Raw genomic sequence first — 11,298 nt, forward strand, 5'->3', positions numbered from 1 at the left:
GTTATGATGATGACGGCTGTAGATGATTAGGGTTTCTGTTTCTGTAATTGACTGCGTGATATCCGTAACTGATTGTGATCAAACGTAACTGATATGTATCGAAAGATACTTGCTACTCGAAACATAGTTGTTGTCGAAAGATACTTGTTAGTAGAAACATAGTAACTTTGACCGAAAGATAGTTTGGACCGAAAGATAGCTTTGACCGAAAGATGACATTGGTCCGAAACATAACATTCGGTCCGAAGGATAATTGTGATAACTGTTGTCGAAAGATAATAGCTGGATTCGAAAGATACTAGGGACTTATGAACCTATTTTGAAAGATGGAATTATATGCTTGATTTATTTGGCATGCCATGCTTGATGAACGTTAACATTTGTATACGTGCAATATTACGTGTTGTGCCGATATGCAAACTGACTGCTATGTGAACATGAACTGATTTGTTATACGTGCATACAATAGGACGTGATTAATTACTTGTGAGTGCATAACCTAGCATACCGAGCAAACCAAGGTGAGTTCACACAGCCAAGGCATGGGTTCCCAGGGTGGGAATGGGTTGGATGATTATTTGTGCATACTTTGATATTATAACGAACGATTAAACTGTTGATGCTTACGAACTGCCTTCGCACACACCCTGGTCGGTAAAGACTATGGTCGCGAACGAACTACTCAACTGCCTTCGCACACACCCTGGTCGGTAAAGACTATGGTCGCGAATTGATTAACCGCCTTCGCACACACCCTGGTCGGTAAAGACTATGGTCGCGAACTATACGAACCCAATCTTCGCACACCTGCCTGGGAGGCCGCGATGGAACTAATCATATGGAACGTAACGATTAAACCATTACTCACACTATACGATATTGAACTTTAAACTGTGAACTCGCTCAACTAGTTTGTTGATTATCTGCTGCATGCCTTGCAGGACCTTAGGTACTTATGGAGCTTGCACTGGAGGAGCGGGACGTTGTGGGCAGTGGATTATGAACGCTATGTTTAAACATTTCGAATAATTGAACTTATGGTTTACTTGGGTTAATTACTTATGCTTCCGCTACTGATACTATGATTGTTTTGAAACATCAATTGTAATGAATGAGGTTTTACGAACTACTTTATTTATGTTATGCTATGTTCAATATGATTGATGGCTTGATCCTGGTCATGTCACGCCTCCAAGCGGTGGTACTCCGCGTGGTGAATTTTGGGGGTGTGACAGAATTTCGGGACGAAATTCCAAATCAACGGGGGGATGATGTGACACCCCAGGAAAATCAGTAAACGATACAACTTACCTAGCTTCCTCAGTAACCGCACGCTAAATTTCAGGACGAAATTTCTTTTAAGTTGGGGATAATGTGACAACTCGAATTTCCAAGATTTCTATTTCGCATTTATTGCACGTTCATGTATTGTTTAGTTGTTTAATTGTGCAAATAATTGGCTATGGAATTGTATACGTTTTAATACAATGAAATGTATTGTGTGATTATGCATGGTTACGTGTTAATTGTGATAAAATTTGTTAAAGGCATAAACTTTGTGGTGAAACTATGAAATTGTTATGTGATGGTGTGCATGTGTGAAATATGATACTTAGGGAGGTAGAGGGTAATTAGTGAAATCCTAGAGATTCTTAACCCTAATCTCTTGTTTACTAATCATTTTCACAAAAACCAAAGCACTGTATTCTCTAATCCCCTAGCAATCATCATCACCATCATCATTGGCACAAGACATTCAACACTTTGATTCCACATTTCCCCTAGGATCATTCAAGGTAATTGTTTATTGATCATCGTAATACTTGTAAACCCTAATTGATTGATTGATTGTTTGCAATTCTTGATTATATGATTCATGAAAACCCTAGTTCTTCATATAATATTTTGTGATTGTTGTTTTGGATTCTGTTTATTGTGTTAATAATGTTGATTAATCGAATAAACGGTTGCCTGACGATTTAGATACATGATATATTAAAACCATTGATTTGATTGGATTACTGTACTGAGAAATGTGTGAAGTTTGAGTTTCAGGATCGTATGAATGTTGTTACGTTACTCATCGTATGTTTTGTGCTACTAGGGTCTTGACTTCTGAATGATAATAGTGGTCAGAGTTTCATGACTTGTTGTTTGTCCGAACTTTATAAATGATATAAAGGGTCCGAAGGTTATAAAGATATATTTTGTCTGAGTTTTGAATAACATGCTAGGTCCGAATTTATGTATTAAGTATCAAGGGTCCGAGTTATATGCTTAAAAGCCTTAGTCCGACTTTGTTGATATGTTCACTACAACAAAAATGGCCTTTTAGGACCTTTTCTGTGGGACGCTTGTAAAAGAGGGTCCTAAAAAACTATTTAATAGGACTAATGAACTTTTGGGGTCTTTTTCTGATATACTCTACTAAACCGGTGTCCTAAAAAACTATTTAATAGGATGGATGATTTTTTGGGGTCCTATTATCATATAATTTAATAGGACACTCAAAATGTAGATCCTAATAAAGTACTTTATAAGACATTTAATTGTTAGTGTCCCATTATGTGATACTGTATTAGGACACTTGATCATTTGGGGTCTTATTATAACATAACTTAATAGGACACATTGTAGTTAAGTCATAAATGTTCAGTGTTATAGGACCTTTTATAGCCGAAGTCATATTAGAACTTAACTTAATAGGACACTTGACACTTGGGTCTTATAACTTTAAACTTTATAGGATGCTTAATGATTGTGGTGTTATTATAATACACCGTAATAGGACACTTGATATTTGAGTTATAAAACATTAGTTTTATAGGACGCTTATTCGCTAGAGTTTTATTATAATATAACTTAAAAAGACACTTGACACTTGGGTCTTGTAAATTTAACATTTATAGGACGCTTAATCATTATGGTGTTATTATAATACACTCTAATAGGACACCTGACACTAGTTAAAAAAAAGAGGACAGTTGCCACCAAAATTTGATACCTAAAAAACGGTAGCAAAATAGCTAACAAATAGTAGCAGTTGAAAGATTTACATTACTATATATTATTACCATATATTATTACTATATATATTACTATATATTAATAAATGAATTGAAATGAATATTGATTTTAATATTATAATAATATATAATTTTTCTAATATTTTGATTTTAATATTATAATAATATATAATTTTTAATACTTTTATTATTTTAATATTATAATAATAGTTATATTTTTTACTTTTTAACTTTAATCCTTTTTTTAATATTAGGGGTTGGGATAAGTTTGGTGTCAACCGGTATCGAACCAGTACTGGTATCGAAAATACTGGGACGATCCTGTTCGGTATCAGTACATGAAGGTAAAAACCGGCACTAATACAGAAAACGCCAAAAGTTGGTGCCGAATTGATATTGGAAATCTTTTGGTTCGGGAAATTCAGTGCTGCTACCCGGTACCATTTGCTCATCCCTGATCACGGTTACCGTACGAACAACGGTATCATACAAATTTTTTTTGTTGATTTTCTTCAACTTTTAATTTTTTTCTTTTTTTAGTTTCAGAGGTAGGGATGAGCTCGGTGCCAGCCGATACAGAATCGGTACTGATACCGAAAGTACCGGTTATGGTACCGGTATATGAAGGTAAAAAACGGTAGTGAGCCGGTAACAGGAATGCCAAAAGTCGGTATCGAATTGGTACTTAAGATCTTTCGGTTCGGCAAATTTGGTACTGATACCCAGAACAATTTGCTCATCTCTGACCACAGGTTTCATACGCACAACATCGTTACCATACAATTTTTTTGGTTGATTTTCTTTCGGTTATCTTTAAGTGTTTTTTTCTACATTTTCTTTTTATTTTTGTCAGCAGTTCTGTTCGCAACACGCTCGTAATGATTTCAAAACAAATGTAAACACAGACTAAATAATAAAAGAAATTCGCCGCAACGCGGCGAACTTCTTTAAACTTAGTTACACTTAACACATTAATTAACTAAAGAAATAATTATTAGTGGTTTATAGAACATTTATAGATTATTAATTATTTAACTTTAAAGGCTAAATTAAATAATAAATACCACAATGCTATGATTCATCATATATTGGCATTGAAATGTTTAGAGTCTGCAATCAAATTAATCATATTAATGATTAAGAAAACATCTACATAATTAATAACGACCTATTTTTAAGACTATGGGGTATGGGGTGAGGGTTGGGGCGTGGGTTGGCTGAAAACACCATGCCATCACCCCGGGTGGTGTTGGGTTTGGGCGTGGCCCAAGGGGCGGGAGTTTAAGGCCGGGCGTGGGGCATGCTAGTGATCCTATGTGGCCGGCTCCTATTCGCTTGTTGGCTAGGTCATAGCGGGGCACATTTAAAATTCAAATTATAACCGTTTGGCCAAGCCAAGCGGTTCAACCACCCAAAAAAATTCAAATTATAACCGTTTTTTAATTTTTATTTTAATAAACCTGCCAAGCCACGCGGGCTAGCCACGCCCCGTCATACCCCACAGACACCTCACTCACCCGCCGGGTGGGGGGGGGCTCGAACTCCACGTGTCAACCCATGCCCCCAACCCCAACCCCCGCCCCACCATACCCCACGATTATTGGTGCAAATGAGCCAAGCGGCTCGCGAGCTACTCGAGATCGCCTCGAGAAAAAGCTCGAAACGAGCCGAGCCTTATCGAGCCCGAGCCGAGCTTGAGCCTAAAATAAAGCTCGTTTGTTTATCGAGCCCGAGCTTGAGCCTCGCATGTAAAGCTCGTTAGGCTCGTCGAGCCTTATCGAGCCTTAGTGTAAACGAGCCGAGTCGAGCCGAGCTTATTCAAACTTGTTTACAAGCCGACCTCGAACCTAAAAATAAGTTTATTTAGTAAACGAGCCCGAGCCCAAGCTTCACTTATCGAGCTTGCGAGCCTAAAAAGTCTATTATTTATATTATTTTTATTTAATATATTAATTAATAGGTAATAAACGAGCCGAACTCGAGCTTGAGAAAATACAAACGAGCCGAGTTCGAGCCTGGAAAACAAAACTCAAATAGAGCCGAGCTCGAGCCCGAGCTCTCATAAGTTAATCGAGCTCGAGCTCGAACCTAGTCAAGCTCGGACTCGGCTCAGCTCGTTTGCACCCCTGCCCACGATCTAATAAGGTGACAAAGAAGCTAATTTTAAGAAAATCAATAAATAATATTGTTTTTGCTTGTGGGTGATCTATGCATAGCACAAGTCAAACTTTTTTTAATGCTCGTTTAGGACATGTTTGGCTAAGCTTTTCAAAACAATTTATTGGCTTATTGACTTATCAAAAAGCTAATAAGTTGTTTTTGTGTTTGGCTAAGTCAAAAGTCCTTTTAGAAATGGGCTTTTTGCAAAGAAGAAAAAAGAGGTTTCAAGAAGTCACAATATTGTGACTTTTTGGCCAGCTTCTAACTTTTCAAACTACAAATTACCAATATACCCCTTCTTTACCCCCTTATGTCTAAAAGAATGCTCATTTTAGTCATTTTACATCAATAAGCTAATCCAAATACTTTTTTTTAAAAACTCATTTTCAAAAAGTCCTTTCCTAAAAGTCATTTTCCAAAAGTCCTTTTAACTATAATAAGCTTAGCCAAACATGCCCTTAATTAATTGCCCCTAAACCATCTCCGCCTAATCCATCTCCGCCCTAAATCATCTCCAACCCTAGACGCCTCCGATGCATCTCCGCCAGAAGGCTTCCGATTCATCTCCGCCAAACGCCTTCCGCTTCATCTTCGCCAGACGCCTCCGATTCATCCAGGGGAGTACGCATCTCCGATTCATCTCGCGTTAAATCGATGAACTCTTCAGGTTTCAAGTCTATTCCGGATCTAAACAATCGATTCCGTCAGAGAAACCGTTCCTCTATGATCTATTGACTATGAGCCTAAGGTCTGTGCCTCTCTACCGGTCTATAATAATTTTGTTTGTTTCAATTCCAAAACCTATTGATTGCAATTTCATGGAGTTACATGCTACTTTTCCTGTTTTGTTTATATTAGGGACACGTAGCGTCCTTTAGTTCGTTAACTAGTTGAATGTTCATGATCTAAACAAACGATTTTGTGCCTGTGATGATTTAGTAGTCATTCTGGAATTTGGACTTGTAATTGTTAGAAATTAGGGTTTATGCCGTGTTTAAGAGCTTATACTTGAGCCTGTTGACTTGATGTAAGAAACACCGATATGAAATTAATCTGAAATGGATAGCTTTTCCTGTTCTGATTCTGTTTTTGGTAATATATGTTGTTTTTCTTTTTATAATATAGAAAAACACTTGTTACAAAGATGAAATTAATCTATATTCAGATTGCTTTTCCTATTCTATTGAATCATTAGGATTTTTTTAGCATGTCTTTGCATAATTAGGGTTTAGTTATTTATGTGTATATATGTGTTTATGATGACTTTGAATGTTAGGAGCACTGATGTCGATGGCGAGGAAGTAAGGCTAGCAGATTACTTTGATGTCGTTTCTGGAACGAGCACATGTGGTCTAGTTACGATCATGCTAACGGCTCCAAATGAGAACAACTTACCTATGTATGCTGCCAAAGACATCGTTCAGTTTTATCTTGAACCACATGAAAGCGCCTTCTGTAAATTAGACATCCTGTGTGATAAATATTAACTTATTTTGTGTACAAGTTAGTATTATTGATCTTCAATTTATTACCTGATTCAAAATTAGATAGCTACTAGCATGGAAAATCTTACTTTATGTGGCAGAAGTGTGTGAATGTCTTTTTAGAAACATCTTAAAATTTGGGACTTTATTCATTACATTTTATGCTTTCCTGCGTTAAATGTCAACTGCGTTTGTCATTTATGTTCTTCGTATAATCTACAAGTTTTAACTTTTAAGTGTTATTACTATCCATTTGACTATGATTTTTTTGGATTACAACCCAAATTGGTGGTTATTTCAAATTCAATATCATTTGCAAACCTGAAAGCTTCTGATTATCCACGCCTTACACACGGGAAGGCTTAGGATGAGGTATTTTTTCTGTTATATCTTACTTTTTAGAGTAAATTACAAGTTTTGTCCTTTATGTTTACATCAAATTACAGGCGTTGTCCTTTTGGCCAAAAGTTTACAGGCGGTGTCCTTAACCTTCCAAAATCTTGTACGTTTTGTCCTTTATACCAAACCTGGTTAGAAATCTCAGTTAATTCTTGCCATGTGCAATGCACAGAGATTGGACCAGAATGGTGTGAGATAAACGCTCAAGTACCAATAAAAAAAGATGAAAACTTGGTAAGACCATATGGTTTATTTTCTACAATTCAAGATTGTATTGGTGCATCCATCGCATGGCCCTATCCATTCATCTCGGTATGTATTTGTTAAACTTGTGATACAAATAATTTTAATATCATGGAACTTGATGCTTATACATGGATGGTTTATTTGTAGGTAGTCCATGAGGATTGAGGACGCATGATGACTCAAGATTTTATGCTTCTTATTTCTTTATTGCTTTTAATTTCTTTGTTAAATGTTAAGACTTTATGTTAGATAATGTTATAACTTATTTATGGTTAGTGCTTTTGTTATGAACATGCTTACTTGAAATATAATGAAGTTTTATTTTTTCATTAGTTGATGTTATACAATAACTATTAGGATGTTATATGCTGATGGTCTGTTTATAAAATTGGTTTTATAATCTTATTTGGGATATTAGGACCATTTTCTTGATATTAAAGTAGCTATAACGTTACATCATAAGGGTCCTATAAATTAATTTTTAAGGACGCTTGTATGTGTATCAAAAGATTAAAAGTAGGTAATCACATATTAGAACATTGTAAAAGTGTCCTAATATGTTCTTTTTAGAACGCTATTTAAATTGTCTATAGACATATTATGCGACCATAAAATTGGTTTCATAATCTTATTTGGTATATTAGGATCCTTTTTCTTGGTACTAAATTAGCTATAATGTTACATCATAAGGGTCCTATCAATTAATTTCTAAGGACGCTTGTAAGTGTATCAAAAGATTAAAAGTATGTAAGCACGTGTTAGAACATCGTAAAAGTGTCCTAATATGTTTTTATTAGGACACTAATTTGGTTGTTCAAAGACATATTACGCGACCATAAAATTGGTTTCATAGTCTAATTTGAGATGTTAGGACGCTTTTTTAGTTCCGGGACTTATTACGACCCCTTTACATGAAACGCTTTTACCGTTGGTCCTATTAAATGAAAGGTCCTATAAAATTGCATCTTAGGACGCTTTTGCGCGTACTAAAAACCCAGTTTTCTTGTAGTGGTTGTTAAGTCCGACTTTTGCTAATAAATCTTGTCCGAACTTTGGTGAACATTGCATATGGTCCGAGTTTCTATTTCAAACATGGTCTGACCTTTATGACATCTTGTGTTTGATCCGAGTTTAGAACCCTATCAGCTTGGTCCGACTTTTGTAAGGATGAAGGGGGTCCGAGTTTTTGATATATTATGTTTGGTGTCCGAGTTTTGGCCCCCAAACCTTTAGTCCGACCTTCAAGCTTGAAAGGGGGTCCGACTTTGTGACCCATGCCCCCTTGTGTCCGACTTTTGATCCCAAACCCCTCATATCCGAGTTTTAATCCCCTCCCCCACACTTCCTATCCGACTTTTAAACAGGGGAAACCCCCCACACTTGTCCGAATTTTTAAGAAGGGCATGACCTTGTGAATGTTTATATGAAGCCTTGAGTTGTATGATAAGTGTAGTTGAATCTGTTAAGATTTGAATGATGTATAAGAACTTTAAATATATGCCCACGTAATTCACTGTTGTTAATGGTTGAAAAGACTGAGATATGTTGATGCCAAGTTCAGAACTTCGCGTGAAGAACAACATACTACCGCATGCTACTGCTTACTACTATATACGATTATGTGATACTGTCTGATTATGATGATACGTGTTACTGAATGATACTGCATGTTATTGTGCGATACGTTACCGTATGTTACTGTTTGATCACCAAAGAGTTGTAAACGTAATTGAACGTAAAATACTTACATCGTATCATGTGCAATGTATCCTAGGTCGTGTGTAACGGACTTAGATATTTAATAAACCCTAGAAGCAATAACATACCGAGCAAACCAAGGTGAGTTCACACTCTTACTAAGGCAGGGGATTCCCAGGGCACGGGAATTGGGATTGAAGGAATGAGATTGAATAGAATCGTACTTACTCTATTACTAGACTACCATACCATCGTCCTCGGTTGTGCAGGACACATACGTAAAACCTACGTATACTTATGCTACTTGTCACACCCCCAAAATCCACCTGCGGAGTATCACCGCTTAGGGGCGTGACTGACCAGGATCAAGCCATCAATCATATTGAACATAGCATAACATAAATAAAGTAGTTCGTAAAACCTCATTCAATACAATTGATGTTTCAAAACAATCATAGTATCAGTAGCGGAAGCATAAGTAAATAACCCAAGTAAACCATAAGTTCAATTATTCGAAATGTTTAAACATAGCGTTCATAATCCACTGCCCACAACGTCCCGCTCCTCCAGTGCAAGCTCCATTATGTACCTAAGGTCCTGCAAGGCATGCAGCAGATAATCAACAAACTAGTTGAGCGAGTTCACAGTTTAAAGTGCAATATCATATAGTGTGAGTAATGGTTTAATCGTTACGTTCCATATGATTAGTTCCATCGCGGCCTCCCAGGCAGGTGTGCGAAGATTAGGTTCGAATAGTTCGCGACCATAGTCTTTACCGACCAGGGTGTGTGCGAAGGCGGTTAGTCAATTCGCGACCATAGTCTTTACCGACCAGGGTGTGTGCGAAGGCAGTGGAGTAGTTTGTTCGCGACCATAGTCTTTACCGACCAGGGTGTGTGCGAAGGCAGTTCGTAAGCATCAACAGTTTAATCGTTCGTTATAATATCAAAGTATGCACAAGTAATCATCCAACCCATTCCCACCCTGGGAACCCATGCCTTGGCTCGTGTGAACTCACCTTGGTTTGCTCGGTATGCTAGGTTATGCACTCACAAGTGATTAATCACGTCCTATTGTATGCACGTATAACAAATCAGTTCATGTTCACAATGATACGCATGCAATTTAATGTTCACATAACAGTCAGTTTGCATATCGGCACATCACGTATCATTTCGCATTTAATCATTAACTATCATTCGATTCACATTTACCCATCCTTCGATATATTGCTCATCCTTCGGTCTAACAATTATCACAACCATCACAAATATGTTTCGACACATCTATCGATACACAGTTAGCATCTTACGATTCATGGTTATCTTTCGACACATCAGCTATGTTTCGACATAGTTATCCTTCGACACACAGATTATGTTTCGGTCAACACACTATCTTTCGGTCAAAGCTATCCTTCGGTCAACACTACTATGGTTCGGTCAATGCTATCCTTCGGTCAACACCTATGTTTCGAAGGACAGGTATCTTTCGGTCACAGCTATGTTTCGATTACTAATATCTTTCGATGAACATCAGTTACGGAATGTCAGTTACGTTTTTCTCAAAGTTTCCAAGTTTTTCCTAACTGATTATCAATTAACACCAATTTCACAAATCAATTAGCATCAACAAGATCAAACAAGCATGATTCCCATGTTTATCAAGAACCCTAATCTGAATAACAAAATCATTCAAACTATCCGATTTACACATAGGTGCCGATTACATAAACATGTCCGATTACAATATGATCAATTCGATTAACCTACATCCGATTAACATACATATTCCGGTTAACACGCAAACGACATATTGCAATACCAACATACATATCCGGTTATCATGGCCAATCCACAAGACATCATCATTGAACATCATCAAAACAGATCCGATTAACATACTAACAATATATTGCAAGACAATTTATAAATCATGAAATCAAAGCATCATAAACAACATCACACTAACCGGAAATCTGGATTACGGTATGGAATCCTTCGAACAGAGAGTAGGTTTGCTATATGCCGTCACACACACACAATAGCACTAGGGTTTTGAAAAATAACTGCCGGTTTGCATGTATCACGTATATAAACGTATCACAGAAATGGGCCAAGCCCATTAGAAAACTGGGCCGAAAGATGTCGAAGGATAGGGTCCTTGGTCGAAGGATATGTTTCGAGATCCTTCGAACCGAAAGCTGATCCTTCGAATCGAAGGATATCTTTCGTGGTCCTTCGAATCCTTCGAACAGTATGCCATGTTTCGTGATCTAGACTAAG

The 11,298-nt window shown here is 37.1% G+C and overlaps 1 long non-coding RNA gene across 1 annotated transcript; it reads left to right on the forward strand.

The window, feature by feature from the left end:
• The first annotated feature begins 5,689 nt into the window (after positions 1 to 5,689).
• Positions 5,690 to 7,519, forward strand: LOC110927759. Its single transcript, XR_004870052.1, has 3 exons — positions 5,690 to 5,934; positions 6,463 to 7,381; positions 7,463 to 7,519. It is a non-coding gene; the product is annotated as an uncharacterized LOC110927759 (long non-coding RNA).
• The last annotated feature ends 3,779 nt before the right edge of the window (positions 7,520 to 11,298 follow it).

Source organism: Helianthus annuus, chromosome 2 (assembly GCF_002127325.2).
Source record: "Helianthus annuus cultivar XRQ/B chromosome 2, HanXRQr2.0-SUNRISE, whole genome shotgun sequence".
NCBI classification, from domain to species: domain Eukaryota; kingdom Viridiplantae; phylum Streptophyta; class Magnoliopsida; order Asterales; family Asteraceae; genus Helianthus; species Helianthus annuus.